Source organism: Oryctolagus cuniculus, chromosome 16 (assembly GCF_964237555.1).
Source record: "Oryctolagus cuniculus chromosome 16, mOryCun1.1, whole genome shotgun sequence".
NCBI classification, from domain to species: domain Eukaryota; kingdom Metazoa; phylum Chordata; class Mammalia; order Lagomorpha; family Leporidae; genus Oryctolagus; species Oryctolagus cuniculus.
Window position 1 is genome coordinate 8,688,596 of NC_091447.1, and position 17,084 is coordinate 8,705,679.

At 45.1% G+C, this 17,084-nt stretch overlaps 2 long non-coding RNA genes across 8 annotated transcripts in view; one reads left to right on the forward strand and one right to left on the reverse strand.

Moving 5' to 3' along the window:
- Positions 1–345: 345 nt before the first annotated feature.
- LOC127487316 (uncharacterized) lies at positions 346–5,452 on the reverse strand. Its single transcript, XR_007914080.2, has 2 exons — positions 5,058–5,452; positions 346–479 (listed from the first exon to the last, which is right to left on the reverse strand). It is a non-coding gene; the product is annotated as an uncharacterized lncRNA (long non-coding RNA).
- Positions 4,300–17,084, forward strand: part of LOC103352215 (uncharacterized) — a 58,136-nt gene continuing 45,351 nt past the window's right edge. For 2 of the 7 annotated variants that reach the window (XR_011383053.1, XR_011383054.1), the window contains exons 1-3: positions 4,302–4,599; positions 6,278–6,397; positions 6,613–6,750. This is a non-coding gene — a long non-coding RNA (uncharacterized lncRNA). Of the gene's footprint in view, positions 4,600–6,268; positions 6,398–6,612; positions 6,751–17,084 lie in introns of those variants that run through there. The other 5 variants (XR_011383055.1, XR_011383057.1, XR_007914076.2 and 2 more) reach the window with 5 other exon arrangements.

Sequence of the window (17,084 nt, forward strand, 5' to 3'; positions counted from 1 at the left end):
GGTTATTTTTAGTAAATGTACCCTTCTTGACACAATAATGAAATATTATTTCCCAAATTATATTAAGCAAGTGATAGCCTGATTTGGAGAATGACATATTCAGACATACTCAAAGATTATTTACCATCCTTTCTCTATGATACTAAGCTGACCTTTCTCAAAAAGGTTTTTATCCCATTGGGTCGGTTGAAGGATTCCTTTAGAAGGAAGCACAGATTCCGAATTTCCTCGTGCAGGCACGAAGCTCAGTCGTCACGTCTAATTCCGTGTGATTGACTGACTTCTAGCAGCGGTGGTGTTGTGATCCTGATGCATACTGCTGCTGTATAAAAAGAGGCTATTCAGTTCTTTGGGTTTTTTTTTTTCAGAGCTCAAATGTATCCTGTTTCCAAATCACCCCATGTTTCCATCACAGATCCATGCATTCATTCCTTGGAGTTAAAGTCTACTGTTTTGAGGCTTGTGTGGAACTCTCTTGCCTTGAGGGGAAGAGAGAACAGAAATGGGTTAAGGTCAGAGATCAATGTTAGATGTATTTTTAGAATGGTTTGTCAATACTGGCCTCCATGCTGTCTGAACCCAAAAGGCTGTTTATTCCCAACAATAAGAGGCATTTCCAAAAGAAGATTCCTCCACGTCTTGTAATGATTCATATGGAGAATGTGTTCTTGGTTAATTTTTAGACAACCAGCGCAAGAGTACACTCTAATCCGAGGCATTCCCATTCAAAACTCCACCCATGTCCACTATATGTGAACACACCTAGGGGACAGCAATTGTCTCTTTCAAAGTATTGGTTTGGTAAGTCAGTCACTACAAGCTCAGTACAGTGTAATGTCTCATGAGAGGTTTTTTTGAAAGATCTGAACCTTGGCGAGTAATTCACTTTTCACATATTTTTAGGATACCATTTAAAAGAGAAAATCTGTAATTGGTTCTCCCCACTGGTGATGATGCTTGGTGGTTCCTGGCAAGGCTGCAGGCACTCTGGAGAGCAAATTACAGAATAGTTTGCTGCTGCTGCTGCTGCTCATTTGTAATGAATAGTTTGCCCTTTCCAAAATAGTTATTTTATTTGAGAGGTATAGATACAGACAAATGGACACCCTAAATGCCCACAACTATCATGGCTGGGCCAGGCAGAAGCCAGGAGCCTGGAACTCAAGCCGGATCCCCATGTGGGTGGCAGGAGCCTGAGGAGGAACTATCAGCACTGTGTCCCAGGGTGCGCATTAGCAGGAAGCTGGAAACGGGAGCCCAGCCAGGACCTGAAGGCAGGTGCTTCAATGTGGGATGCAGGTAGTCCAATGGATGGCTTCACTGCCACGTCAAATGCCCACCCACTTCAAAATTTATAGTTCACATCACAATCATAGAACAACGCTAAGTGTATCTGTTTCAAGCCTGCGTATTAATCTCAGATTTTATTAGAACAACACTGATCATTTCTTAGACATCATACAGAGAATATTTTAACACACACACACACACACACACACACAAAACAAGAAAGAAAGAAAATCCTTCCTTGACCAAGGGTATTATTTATTGGTAAAAAAAAAAAAATAGGATACATAAAATATTTTTACAGTCAGCTGGCGCCGCGGCTCAATAGGCTAATCCTCCACCTGCGGCACCAGCACACCAGGTTCTAGTCCCGGTCGGGGTGCCGGATTTTGTCCCAGTTGCCCCTCTTCCAGGCCAGCTCTCTGCTGTGGCCAGGGAATGCAGTGGAGGATGGCTCAAGTGCTTGGGCCCTGCACCCCATGGCAGACCAGGAGAAGCACCTGGCTCCTGGCTCCTGCCATCGGATCAGCGCAATGTGCCAACCACAGCAAGCGGGCCGTGGCGGCCATTGGAGGGTGAACCAACAGCAAAGGAAGACCTTTCTCTCTGTCTCTCTCTCTCTCACTGTCCACTCTGCCTGTCAAAAAAATATATATATATTTTCACGGTCAAGCATCCCATCAAAACAAAGAACAAAATGACTTTGTTTTCTCTTCAGATTTATAGGAAATTCGAGTTTGTGTCATGGTTTCAGTACATTTTTTATGAAGATAAATTTCTTGATCCATCCAACAATTGTCACGTGGCTAAGTCAGTGCTTTGTAATAGGGCTGTTCTGAATATTTTCATGAGGATTTAAAATAAAAATGAGATTTTAAAAATTGTGACAATCACTGTTATTTATTTATTTATTTGAAAGGCAGAGCTACAGAGAGGCAGAAGCAGAGAGAGAGAGAGAGGAGAGAGAGAGAGAGAGGCCTTCCATCCACTAGTTCTCTGCCCAGATGGCTTCAACAGCCGAAGCTGAGCTGATCCAAAGCCAGGAGCTTCTTCTGGAGCTCCCATGCAGGTGCAGGGGCCCAAGGACTTGGGCCATCTTCTACTGCTTTCCTAGGCCATAGCAGAGAGCTGGATCAGAAGTGGAGTAGCCTAAATTCAAACCAGTGCCCATATGGGATGCCAGCACTGCAGACGACAGCTCTGCCTTCTATGTCATAGCACTGGCCCTGAAATTTTGATTTGTGAGCAAATAATTCTTTCATCTTTGTTGATTGGGATAAGGTGAATACATACAGAAAAAAAGCCAAAAAAATTTCAAATAGAAATTTTGGTTTTTAAAAGGGAAAGCAAGTTTCTATATACTTTTATCTTCAAGTCCTGTCACTCTCCCTCTGAAATATCACTTGAACATACAAGGAATGTGTTCCCATTTCTGCTCCCAGTCTCAAACTCTCTCGACCTCTTGTCTAGTATCCCACAATAACTCACTGGTAAATTCTCCCTCTTGAAATAATGTTTTGCAGGATCTGTGCAAATGTTGCTTTTTGTAACCATTTGAAGTCACCATTCATCTCAATCACCTTTTCTCTATTTCCATAATTTTGTCATTTCAAGAATATTATATAAACAGAATCCTATAAAATGTAACTTGCTAGCATTTTTTCACTCCACATAACTTTCTGAATGCTTATACTAGTTGTTGTTTGTATTAATAACTTATTCTTTGACATTGTTGAGTAATATTCCACAGTTTTTTTTAACCATTCACCCATTGAAGAACACCTAGGTTGTTCCCTAGATCTCACAGATCTATGTTTTTTCAAAAGGTTTTATAATTTTATGTTTAAGTCTGTTATACGTATTGAATTCACTTTTATAGTGTAAGGTATAAAGTTTAGGTCAAGGTTTATTTTTGTCCATCCAATTGCTTAACCAAGGAATGTTCAGTTGTTTCAGCATCATGTTTTTTTTTTTTTTTAAATCTGTGCCTCTTCTATTGAAATGCTTTTACAACTTTATGAAGATAACATTGAATATATTTGAATTGGTTGTATCTTAATTTTTTCATTAGCATTTGTCATTTTCAACCCAGAAGTTATATATGTTTTGATAGAATTACCCTGAACCATTTATTTAATATTCATGTTTATAAGTGAAATTATATTTTAAATTGGTTACCGTTGTTTATTGTTAGTATGTAGAAATGTAGCTGATATTGTCTACCTTAAATATTTTGCAACCTTGCTGAGTTTATGTTTTAAGTTCTAAGAGCTTCTTTTTTAGGATTTATTTTATGTTTTGAAAGGCAGAGTTTCAGAAAGAGAGGGAGAGAAGCAGAGAGAGAGAGAGAGAGAGAGAGAGAGAGACAAAGAGGTCTTCCATCCACTGGGTCCCTCCCCAAATGGCTGCAAGGAAACCAATGCCTAGGGCTGGGGCAGACCGAAGCCAGGATCCTGGAGCTTCTTCCAGGTCTCTCCTGTAGGTGCAGGGGCCAAGTACTTGGGCCGTCTTCCTCTCCTTTCCTTGGCACATTAGCAGGGAGCTGGATTGGAAGTGGAGCAATGGGTGTTGAACCAGCTCCCATATGGGATGCCAGCATCTCAGTCTGTAGCTTTACACACTGTGCCACAACACCAGGCCAAAAGAGCTTTTTATATTCCTTGAGATTTTCTATTTTGCTAATCATGTCATCTGTACAGGACACAGTTGTTTTGTTTTTTATTTTTCTCCAGACCTGGGGAGCTGCTCCAGCTCATGGGTCTTCTCTCAATTCCCAGGATGTCTCTGCTTTGATTTCAAAATGTAGTGATTTTCTCTTTTTTTCTTATAGAAAGATTTATTTAATAAATATAAATTTCATAGGTACAACTTTTGGGTTACAGCAGTTCTTACCCCCATACCCGCCCTCCCATCCCCAAACCGTCCCACCTCCTACTCCCTCTCCCATCCCATTCTTCATTAAGATTAATTTTAACTATCTTTATATACAAATCAACTCTATATTAAGTAAAGATTTCAAAAGTTTGCACCCACACAGACACACGAAGTGTAAAGTACTGTTTGAAGACTAGTTTTACCATTAATTCTCATAGTACAACTCATTAAGGACAGAGATCCTACATGGGGAGGAAGTGCACAGTGACTCCTGTTGTTGACTTAACAATTGACACTCTTATTTATGACGTCAGTGATCACCTGAGGCTCTTGTCATGAGCTGCCAAGGCTATGGAATCTTCTTGAGTCCACAAACTCCAACATTATTTAGACAAGACCATAAGCAAAGTGGAAGTTCTCTCCTTCCTTCAGAGAAAGGTACCTCCTTCTTTGATGACCTGTTCTTTCCACTGGGATCTCACTCACAGAGATCTTTCATGTAGGTCATTTTTGCCACAGTGTCTTGGCTTTCCTGCCTGAAATGCTCTCATGGGCTTTTTAGCCAGATCCAAATGCCTTAAGGGCTGATTCTGAGGCCAGAGTGCTGTTTAGGACATCTACAGTTCTATGAATCTGCTGTGTGTCCTGCTTCCCATGTTGGATTTTTCTCTCCTTTTTAATTCCATCTATTATTATTAGTGGACACTGGACTTGTTTATGTGATCCCTTTGACGCTTATCCCTATCTTTATGATCAGGTATGAACTTACAGTGATCACTTTAACTAGTAAGATGGAATTGGTACCTGCAAACTTAATGGGATTTGGAGTCCCATGGCAAGTCGTTGGGGACATCCTCTGTGTCTCCATATTCCCAGCTAAGACCCACCCATCTCACCTGCACACCAGGCAGTCTGGGTCACATGGGGTCCTGGACAAGGCCCCCTCTGCCTCCTGTGCCGTGAGCAAATCCCTGCTCTGCTTCTTCTGCCAGTGACCCATTGTTGAGCACAGGGACAGAGACTGTGACAGCTTCTGTGTGTGGACATGAGGCTGTGCCCTCAGTGGAAGAACCCTGTTCCTCCTTTCTGTACACCCCTCATCCCAGAAGCTGGGGGTCCCCAGTGTGTGCAGGGAGGTGCAGTGCATCGCATTCCCTGTCCTGGTGATGGCTGTGGCAGGGCTGCCATCCCATTTCACAGATGAGGGCACTGAGGCTGCAGTGAGAATATCCGCTTGTGTCACCCGACCATGAGGAGACGCTGCCCCAGCCATGACAGTGTCTCCCTGTTCCTTGCTTCCCTTGGCCTTCCCAGCGTGTGGTGCTCTTTGTCCAAACGGGGAACGTTGGCTCTGCTCCTGGGGAGGTGCCCGTGTCCTCTGCAGAGGATGCAGGTCCCGGGCATTGGAGCCATGGTGCAGGGAGAGTGGGGTGGGGAGGGCACGGCCTGGGGAGCTCGCACGGTACATAACACACTGGGTAAGGAATTAAAATTTATTGAGGTACAGGGACAATAAGGTGTAGAAAAGGAACACAATGGGGAGGAATAAAAAGAAATACAGGACGACGGGGGCGGGGAAGGCCAGGTGTGGCACTGGGGCTGCAGCAGAAGGGACTTGCGGAGCTGGGGCTGAGGCCGGGGCCAGTGCTGCGTCTGGTGCCCCTGCAGCGTCCTCGGCTTCAGCTGCTGCGTACAGTCCTGGCTCCAGACCCTCCATCCCCAGAGCCTCTTCTCTCAGGGCCTCCCCTGAGCCCTGCTTGGCCCCTGGGGACATGCCTGTCCCCCGCACATCCTTGTGGCGGCGCTGACCGTTGGAGGGCCAGCACTGCTCCAGAGGGGGTGTTGTTTGAATATAGGGGCTCTGCTCCACCCCAGCCGTGAGGTCAGGTGCCAGGCCTGGCCCTGACCTTGCGTCACGACTGACACAGGCGAAGTCGTCGGGCCCCACTGCCCCCGATGTGAAATGGGCATTTGCGGACCCCCTGGGCTCTATCTGGGCTTTGACCAACAGTGTGTGCCTGAGGGGAACCTCAGGTGGTTTGTGCGCCCAGGGGAATGCCCGATACAGGAGCTTCGGAGCTGTGGGTGAGTTTGACCACTCCCCCACCACACACAGGTCATCACTTTTAGTTGGCTGACGGTTGTCCGGGCTGCTGGCGATCCCCAGCCCGCTGTGCTGCGCCAGAGGCGAGGCTGACCTGTCCTGGACCTGGGAGACAAGAGCAGAGAATGGCAGGTAAGAGGCAGTCCCTGGATCCCTCTGCAGCCAGCAGCTCTGGGCCTCAGGCTCCTCCGCCTCTGAACCCCAACTTCCCCCTGCCCAGCGTGTAGTGGCCCCATGTCCCCCCACACCCAGGGGCCTATGGGCTTCTGGTGGGTTCCCAGTGGTGTCTTGGTCCACAGAGACCAGCCCTTGCTTTCAGACTCACCCTGGCCTTTTTCTGTTTGAAGCGCCTGGAGCGTCGGGGGTGAGGGCTGGCCCAGCGTCCCCACCACTGGGCGAGGCGCCCACAGCAGGGTTTCTCGGGGCCTGGGCTTCGACATCGCGGGATACAACAGAGGAACATCTTTCTATGAGTCTCTATCCAGGTGAGCTGGCTCAGACTCAACTCGGAATGTGGGGGTGGTTGCCTGGGCACCCACTTCTCTAGGTCATCACCAGCATAGTGAGGTCACTTCCTGTGGCTCCTAAGCTGAGCCCCCTCCTCACACAAAATATCCCCAAATTCCCAGTGTGCACTGCTTGCTCCCCTCTAGCCCCACTGGGACCAGGACCCTGCTACCTGTGTATTAGGGCCACTGTACCCGCCCCTGAGGTGTGGCTCCTCCCAAGGCACCAGGAGAGTTGTTCCATGAAAAATGCTAAGTCCTGGGGACTTTCTCAGCCTGACTTGGAGGGTAGGGCAGAGGTCAGTGTCTCTCGTGGGTGTCGTGTATCTGTGGGTGTGGGACCCTCCAGTGTGACTCCAGATGACACAGTCAGGTGACCGCCTGCAGAGCTACTGGGTCCCTGCTGTCTGCTGAGCTGGATCCCAGGGCCATCAGGGGCGTGTCAGACCTGGCCTTGATGTCATCTACCTTTATTAATAATTTTTAATATATGGAATCCTGGGTTTTTTTTTTTTGCCATCTATTCTAATAAGAATTCTGAGTATTGGCTCAATATTTACCAGGCGACATGGTAAGTTGTAAACGTTTTCTTCAGTGAAAGAAATGCACAGGAGAGTGAGGGCTTTCATTAGGGGAGAACGAAGTCCAGCAGCATCAGCGGGGTCCAGAGCAGGCCTGGAGCAGCTCAGCAGCCCTGTGGAGCCGGCATGCAGGCAGGAAAGCAAAGCTGAGAGGCAGCCGGACGGCCAAGTACCTGCAGGCAGGGGTGACAAGGGAGGGGCCCACTGAGCTCCAGGCCTTTCATTACTTCCAATGGGGCGTGGTTACATAATCCGATTGGCAGGTGGGTGCACAGGTGTCCTCAGGGGCATGCGATCACTCAGGACCCATAGGGAATGCCTGGGCTGCAGTTTACAAATCTAATCAATTTGATCCTATCTGCCTGAGAGCCTCCTCAGAGGACACCATGCGACACAGGCTGTGGAGGATTATCACTGTCACCTTCCTAAACTGGGAGGGAGGGGCTGACCTGGCCAGATTGTCCCCAGAGCCTGGCTGTGAGCTGGGAAGGGGTTCAGGGAATTCATACTGGGAAGCCCTGGGCGGGGACAGGGGATCAGCAGGTGCTCAGGGCCTGCCTGCCCAGGGCCAGCTACAGGGGGATAGGGGCTGTGGCCTAACCATAACCTCCCTCTGAGTGCAGGCTGCACCCGGATGTGGCCACCGGTCACCTGATGGGTGTTGTTTCCAAGGGCACTGCTTACTAATGGCCACTTAGCCGCTGCTGCTCTGAGAAAAGAGTTCTCTGGGGGTACCTTAGGGGCCCTGTCCAATGGGAACTACCATTGCCAGGAGTTTCTGAAGACTGTTTTGGGCAGCATCTTAACCTAATATGCCCAGCCCAGATTTTTGATCCTAAAAGCAGAAAACAAGTCCTGCTGAGTGTGAGGTGAGGAAGAGACAGAGGACCTGGCACCTGCTGGAGAGTGACGGGGCTCTGGGAGAAGGCCACTACCTCCCAGGAGCATCCCAACCACAGGAGCCTTCCCCAGGGAAGGATGCCCTCACCACCCAGGAAATCTGAAGCCAGGCCCTTGCGTTGGGGTAGAGCCAGGAGCAGGGCCCACAGCTGCTGCCCATGAGGTTCTTTCTGTCCAGGTGTGATGGAGAGTGGGGGAATACACCCCAGGCTCTTCAACTTCCAGGGATAGAGGAATCAGATTTTTCTCTGGTCATCTGAAGTGAGTCACTTAGCCGACCTCTTCCTGAGAGCAAGTTTTTGTCAGATGAAATTTGGAGGATCCCAGGTAGTCAGGTGGTACCCCAGCTCCCTCCGTGGTCCAGTGTTGTCCATGACCCCAGAACGGGCAAAGCCACGAGGTGCAGCACCTTCTCCTCTGCTGCCTGTGCCCCTGGGCCTGGGGGAGACCTGGGCAGGTGCTTCCTCTCCCTCGGGTTTGCTTGGTCGTGAGGAGTTTCTCCAAGGGGAAGCCTCTGGCTCCTGCATCTTCTCAAACCCTCACGGTTCCTGAGTGGCTTTTGGGGCCTCTGCAGGTACGATCAGGAGGAGCCATGAGTGAGGGGCAGACCTGGGTGGCTGCTGGCTCCTCCTTTGCAGCCTGCAGGACTGTGGAGCCCCAGAGCTAGAAGGGAGCCCCAGGCCACTTCTGGGGGCTTGAACCTGGAGCACCAGGGAGCCCTGCCCATCCCAGAGGCTCCCGCAGCAGCCGAAAGGGAGTAGCAGCAGGTGAACTCGGTCAGTCACAGCTGAGCATTTCCTGGACAGGAGGAGGAAGGGCAGGACCCAGCCAGGCATGGGGGAAGCTGCTGTCCGGGGCACCAGGCACCTCCCCGGCCTGCCGCTCTGTCCTTCACACACTCAGGCAACATTGATAACTCAGGGGCCCCCGGGTTCCTTCAGAAAGGAGTGCATCGACTCCCCAGTGTCTGCTGGAGTCCTCATCTGGAACTGAGCCCAGCACTGATCAAGGTGGCTTTCAAGGAACCTACCAATTTAATGGGATTTGGAGTCTTAAGGCAAATTTTTAGCTTTACCCTTAGGGGTAAGTTCGAGGGAATGTGTGCTGAACTGTACATTTCCTCCCTCTCTTATTCTCACACTTATTTTTTTAAAATTTTTTAAAAAATTTTTTGACAGGCAGAGTGGACAGTGAGAGAGAGAGAGAGAGAAAGGTCTTCCTTTGCCGTTGGTTCACCCTCCAATGGCCACCGCAGCTGGCGTGCTGCGGCCAGCGCACCACGCTGATCCGATGGCAGGAGCCAGGTGCTTCTCCTTGTCTCACATGGGGTGCAGGGACCAAGCACTTGGGCCATCCTACACTGCACTCCCTGGCCACAGCAGAGAGCTGGCCTGGAAGAGGGGCAACCGGGACAGAATCCGGCGCCCCGACCGGGACTAGAACCCAGTGTGCCGGTGCCACAAGGCGGAGGATTAGCCTAGTGAGCCGCGGCGCCGGCCTATTCTCACACTTATTTTTAACAGGGCTCAATTTTCCATTGGATTTAAACAGCTAAGAATAATTCTGTATTAAGTAAAGAGTTCAAACAATGGTATCAAGTAGAAAAAGAAAATACTAAAAAGAATAAAATTGTCAGCTTTTCCTTGACAGTCAGGACAAGGGCTGATCAAGTCATTGCGTCTCATAGTATCAGTTTCACTTCTATAGGTTTCCTTTTAGGTGCTCAGTTAGTTGTCACAGATCAGGGAGAACATATGATATTTGTTGCTTTGGGACTGGCTTATTTCACTCAGCATGATGTGTTCCAGATTCCTCCATTTTATTGCAAATGACCTGATTTCATTTTTTTTAAACACGTGTAGTATTCTATAGAGTACATATCCCATAATTTCTTTATCCAGTATTCCGTTGATGGGCATTTAGGTTGATTCCAGGTCTTAGCTATTGTGAATTGAGCTGCAATAAACATGGAGGTAGAGATAGCTCTTTTATATGCCAATTTAATTTTCCTTGGGTAAATTCTGAGAAGTGGGATGGCTGGGTCATATGGTAGGGCTATATTCAGATTTCTGAGGTATCTCCAAGCTGTCTTCCATAGTGGCTTTACCAGTTTGCATTCCCACCAAGAGTGGATTAGTGTGCCTTTGTCCCCACATCTTCACCAGCATTTGTTGTTTGTTGATTTCTTTATGAAAGCCATTCTAACTGGGGTTAGGTGAAACCTCATTGTGGTTTTGATTTGCATTTCCCTGACGACTAGTGATCCTGAACATCTTTTCATGTGTTTGTTGGCCATTTGGATTTCCTCTTTTGAAAAATGTCTGTTTAAGTCCTTGGCCCATCTCTTAAGTGGGTTGTTTAGCTGGCGCCGTGGCTCACTAGGCTAATCCTCCGCCTTGCGGCGCCCAAACACCGGGTTCTAGTCCCGGTCGGGGTGCCGGATTCTGTCCCGGTTGCCCCTCTTCCAGGCCAGCTCTCTGCTGTGGCCAGGGAGTGCAGTGTAGGATGGCCCAAGTGCTTGGTCCCTGCACCCCATGGGAGACCAGGAAAAGCACCTGGCTCCTGGCTCCTGCCATCGGATCAGCGCGGTGCGCCGGCCGCAGCGCGCCGGTGGCGGCGGCCATTGGAGGGTGAACCAATGGCAAAAGGAAGACCTTTCTCTCTCTCTCTCTCACTGTCCACTCTGCCTGTCAAAAAACAAAAAACAAAAAACAACAAAAAAAGTGGGTTATTTGGTTTGTTGTGGTGGAGTTTCTTGATCTCTTTGTAGATTCTGGTTATTAATCCTTCGTCAGTTGCATAATTTGCAAATAATTTCTCCAATTCTGTCGGTTGCCTCTTCACTTTCCTGACTGTTTGTTTTGCAGTACAGAAACTTCTCAATTTGATGTAATCCCAGTTGTTAATTTTGGCTTTCACTACCTGTGCCTCTGGAGTCTTTTCCAAGAAGTCTTTGCCTGTGCCAATATCTTGCAAAGTTTCTACGATGTTCTCTAATAATTTGATGGTGTCCGGTTGTAGATTTAGATCTTTAATGCATGTTGAGTTTTGTGTAAGGTGTAAAGTAGGGGTCTTTTGTAGAAAAAAATTTATTTATTAATTTGAAAGGCAGAGTTACACAGAGAGAAGCAGAGAGAGGTCTTCCATCCACTGGTTCACTCCCCAGTTGGCTACAGTGGCCAAAGTTGTACCGATCCAAAGCCAGAAGCCAGGAGCTTCCTCTGGGTCTTTCCTTGTGGGTGCAGGGGCCTAGGGACTTGGGCCATCTTCTACTTTTTTCTCAGGCCATAACAGAGAGCTGGATGGGAAGTGGAGCATCTGGGATTAGAACCAGCGCCCATATGGAATGCTAGCACTACAGGTGGCAGCTTTACCTGCTATGTCACAGTGCCAGCCCTAGGTAGGGGTCTTGTTTCATTCTTTTGCATATGGAAATCCAGTTTTCCCTGCACCATTTGTTGAATAGATTGTCTTTGCTCCAGGAAATGGTTTTAGCTCCTTGACCAAATATAAGTTGGTTGCAGATGTATGGATTGATTTCTGGTGTTTCTATTGTGTTCCATTGGTCTATCCTTCTGCTTTTGTACCAGTACCATGCTGGTTTGATTATAACTTCCCTGTAGTATGATTTGAAATTTGTGATGCCTCCAGCTTTGTTTTTGTTGTATAAGATTGCTTTAGCTATTTGAGGTCTCCTGTGCCTCCATATGAATTTCAGCATCATTTTTTCCAGATCTGAGAAGAATGTCTTTGGTATTTTGATTTGTATCACATTGAATCTGTGAATTGCTTTTGGAAGAATGGACACTTTGATGATATTGATTCTTCCAGTCCATGAACATGGAAGATTTTTCCATTTTTTGTATCTTCTTCTATTTCTTTCTTTAAAATTTTGTAATTCTCATCATAGAGATCTTTGACATCCTTGGGTAAGTTTATTCCAAGGTATCTGATTTTTTTGTTGTTGTTGCTATTGTGAATGGGATTGATCTTAGCAGTTCTTTCTCAGCCATGGCATTGTCTGTGTATACAAAGGCTGTTGATTTTTGTGCATTGATTTTATATCCTGCTTCTTTATCAAACTCTTCTATGAGTTCCCATAGTCTCTTAGTGGAGTTCTTTGGATCCCCTAAACAAAGAAGCATATCGTCTGCAAAGAGGGATAGTTTGACTTCTTCCTTCCTAATTTAAATCCCTTTGATTTCTTTTTCTTGCCTAATGGCTCTGGCTAAAACTTCCAGTATTATGATGAGAGTGGCCATCCCTGTCTGGTACTGGATCTCAGTGGGAATGCTTCCAATTTTTCCCCATTCAACATGACATGGGTTTGTCATAAATTGTCTTGATGGTGTTGACCATGTTCATTTTATACCCAATTTGCTTAGAGTTTTCATGTTGTATTTTATCAAATGCTTTCTCTGCACCTATTGAGATAATTATATGAGTTTTCTTCTGCAGTTTGTTAATGTGGTGTACCACATTGATTGGTTTGCGAACATTGAATCATCCCTGCATATCAGGGATAAATTCCACTTGGTTTGGGTAGATGATCTTTCTGATGTGTTGTTGGATTCTATTGGCTAGAATTTTGTTGAGGATTTTTGCATCTATGTTCATCAGTGAAATTTTGTCTGTAATTCACTTTCTCTGTTGCATCTTTTTTAGGTTTAGGAATTAAGGTGATGCAGGCTTCATAGAAAGAATTTGGGAGGATTCCCTCTCTTTCATTTGTTTTGAATAGCTTGAGAAGAATTGGAGTTAGTTTTTCTTTAAATGTCTGGTAGAATTCATCAGTGAATCCATCTGCTCCTGGGCTTTTCTTTGTTGGAGGGCCTTTTTCACTGATTCAATTTCTGTCTTGGTTATGGGTCTGTTCAGGTTTTCTATGTTTTAATGGCTCAATTTAGGTAGGTTGTATGAGTCCAGGAATCTATCCATTTCTGATAGATTTCCCATTTTTCTGGCATACAACTCTTTGTAGTAATTTCTAATGACTCTTTTTATTTCTGTGGTATCTATTGTTACATTCCCCTTTTCATCTCTGATTTTATTGATCTGAGTCTTCTCTCTCCTTTTTTGGTTAGTTGGGCCAATGGTGTTTCAATTTTGTTTATTTTTTCAAAAATCCAGCTCTTCGTTTTATTGATCTTCTGTATTTTTTATTCAATTTTGTTGATTTTTTCTCTGATTTTAATTAGTTCTTTTCTCCTACTAGTTTTGGGTTTGGATTGCTATTGTTTTTCTAGATCCTTGAGATGCATTGATAGCTCATTTATTTGGTGCCTTTCCTGTTTCTTGATGTAGGCACCTATTGCTGTAAACTTTCCTCTTAACACTGTTTCTTTGCTGTATCCAGTAAGTTTTGATATGTTGTGTTGTTATCCTCATTTACTTCCAGAAAGTTTTTGATTTCTCTTTTGATTTCTTCTATGACCCGCTGTTCATTCAGGAACATGTTGTTCAGTCTCCATGTATTTGCATATGCTCTAGAGATTCCTGGATTGCTGATTTCTAGCTTCATTCCATTGTGGTCTGAGAAGATGCATGGTATGATTTTGATTTTTTGAATTTGGTGAGACTTGCTTTATGGCCTAGTATGTGGTCAATCCTAGAAAAAGTTCCATGCACTGCTGAGAAGAATGTGTATTCTGCAACTTTAGGATAAAAAGTTCTGTAGATATCTGTTAGATACATTTGGTTTATAGTGTCGATTAAATCTGCTGTTTCCTTGTTGATTTTCTGTCTGGTTGATCTGTCCACTGCTGAGAGTGGAGTATTGAAGTCCCTCAATACTATTGTATTGGAGACTAAGTCTCCCTTTAAATCTCTAAATATTTCTTTTAAATAGCCACGTTCCCTGTAGTTAGGTGCCTATATGCTTATAATAGTTACATCTTCCTGTTGAATTGATCCCTTAATCATTATATAGTGCCCTTCTTTGTCTCTCTCTCTTTTTTTTTTTTTTTGACAGGCAGAGTTAGACAGTGAGAGAGAGAGACAGACAGAAAGGTCTTCCTTTTTTCCGTTGGTTCACCCTCCAAATGGCTGCTACGGCCGGTGCACTGCACCGATCCGAGCCAGGTGCTTCCTCCTGGTCTTCCATGTGGCTGCAGGGGCCCAAGCCCTTGGGCCATCCTCCACTGTACTCCCTGGTCACAGCAGAGAGCTGGACTGGAAGAGGAGCAACCGGGACAGAATCAGCGCCCTAAGCGGGACTAGAACCCAGAGTGCTGGCACCGCAGGTGGAGGATTAGCCTAGTGAGCCGAGGTGCCGGCCCTTCTTTGTCTCTTTTAACAGTTTTTGTGTTAAAGTCTATTTTTTCTGATATTAAGATGGCTACACTATCTCTTTATTGGTTTCTGGTGGCATGGAATATCTTTTTCCAACCTTTCACTTTCGGTCTGTGTGCATCTTTGTTGGTAAGATGTGTTTCTTGTAGGCAGCAAATAGATGGGCTTTGTTTTTTAATCCATTCAACCAGTCTGTGCCTTTTACCTGGGGAGTTGAGGCCATTTACATTCAGTGTGACTATTGATAAGTAATGACTTTGCTCTGCCATTTTGTCAAAGATATTCCTGATTTATACTTTGAACTTCCTTTGATCTTTTACTGATAGATTTTCTTCCTTTATCTTCTTTCATATTCATGGCCATGTTTCTGTGTTTCTATGTGGAACACATCCTTAAGCATGTTTTGCAGGGCTGGACGGGTGTTGACAAATTCTTTCAATTTCTGTTTGTTATGAAAGATCTTTATTTCACCTTAATTCACAAATGAGAGCTCTGCAGGGTGTAATATTCTGGGATGACAGTTTTTTTCTTTTAATACTTGTGCTATATCTTGCCATTCCTTCCTAGCCTGTAGGGTTTCTTTTGTCTTGTCTTGTCTTGTCTTGACTTTTCTTTTCTTTTCTTTTTTCTTTCTTTTTCTTTTTTTTTTTTTGACTGACAGAGAGAAAGGTCTTCCTTTACCATTGGTTCATCCTCTGATGGCCGCTGGGCTGGCGTGCTGTGGCCAGTGCACCGCGCTGATCTGAAGCCAGGAGCCAAATGCTTCTCCTGGTCTCCCATGAGGGTGCAGGGCCCAAGGATTTGGGCCATCCTCCACTGCCCTCCTGGGCCACAGCAGAGAGCTGGACTGGAAGAGGGGCAACTAGCCTATAGGGTTTCTGATAAGAAGTCTGCTGTGAGTCTAACTGGAGATCCTCTGAAAGTAATTTGGCATTTTTCTCTTGTACATATTTAGAATCTTTTCTTTAGGTTTCACTGTGGTAAGTTTGATTACAATGTGTTGTGGTGAGAGTCTTTTCTGGTCATGTCTATTGGGCGTTCTGTGTGCTTCCTTTATTTGGGTGTCCCTTTCTCCAAACCCAGGAAGTTTTCTGCTAGTATTTCACTAAAATGACTTTCTAATCCTTTCTCTCTCTCCAGGCCTTCAGCAACTCCTAGAACCTGAAAAAAAAAATTTTTTTTATAGTATCCTGTAGATTCTCAACATTGTTTTTTAGTTTTCTAATTTCCTCTTCTTGTCTGGTTTGACTGTATACTTTCCTGCACTTTGTCTTCTAAGTCCAATATTGTCTCTTCTGCCTCACTGATTCTGTTTTTAAGGCTCTCCACTGCATTTTTAATTTGTTCTATTTAATTCTTCATTTCATTTTGATTTCTCTTTAAGATCTCAATTTCATGTTCTATTGGATTCTTCTTTTCTTTCTTTCTTTTTTTTTATTTTTTGACAGGCAGAGTGGACAGTGAGAGAGAGAGACAGAGAGAAAGGTCTTCGTTTGCCGTTGGTTCACCCTCCAATGGCTGCCGTGGCCAGTGCGCTGCGGCCGGCACACCGCGCTGATCCGATGGCAGGAGCCAGGTACTTATCCTGTCTCCCATGGGGTGCAGTGCCCAAGTACTTGGGCCATCCTCCACTGCACTCTCTGGCCACAGCAGAGAGCTGGACTGGAAGAGGGGCAACCGGGACAGAATCCAGTGCCCCGACCGGGACTAGAACCCTGTGTGCCGGCGCCGCTAGGTGGAGGATTAGCCTAGTGAGCCATGGCGCCAGCCAATTTTTTCCATTTTAAACTAGTCTTAAAACCCACATGGCCCTGGAGTGGAATCTGTCTTATGTATGACTGAATTCTGTTTGTTAATATTTTGTTAAGATTTTTGCGTCTTATTTGTGTGAGAGGTTGAGCTGTAGTTTTGTTCTGTTTTGTTACTCTTTTTGATTTTGTTTGGTATCAGGGTAATATAGACTTTGTAACATGAATCATTTTCTCTGCTTTTGTATTTTATGCAAGATAATGTGTGCCACTGTTGCATTTTCTACAGAAGTAGAATCTTCCAGGGAAACTATTTGGCCTGGTGATTAAGTTTTTGAAGAGCTTTTAAATTAGAAATCCTTTTAATAGCTTTAGTTCTGATCAAACTATTTAATATTGGGTGATTTATGATAGTTTAGTATTTTTGAGTAATTGGTAACTTTCTTCTAAGTCATCAAATTTAGATATGCAGAATTATTTGTAGTATTCATTTACTCTCATTTTGATGTAAGTCATTGGTCATTTGTATCACCTGTTTTTCTTGAGTCTTAACTACCAGTTTTTAATTTTGTTTAATCTTTCAAAAAATCACTCTTTGTTTCATTGATTTTTCCATATTGTTTTTCTGGTTTCAATTCCATCACTTTTTGTTCTTATCTTTATTATTCTCTTTCTCACTATTGCTTTAGGTTCACTATACTTTTCCTTTTATTTTTGTTTTATTTTTTAATCATATTTAACAAGTATTTATTGTACTAGGCAGTGTTACAGGTGCTTGGGATACATCAGTGAA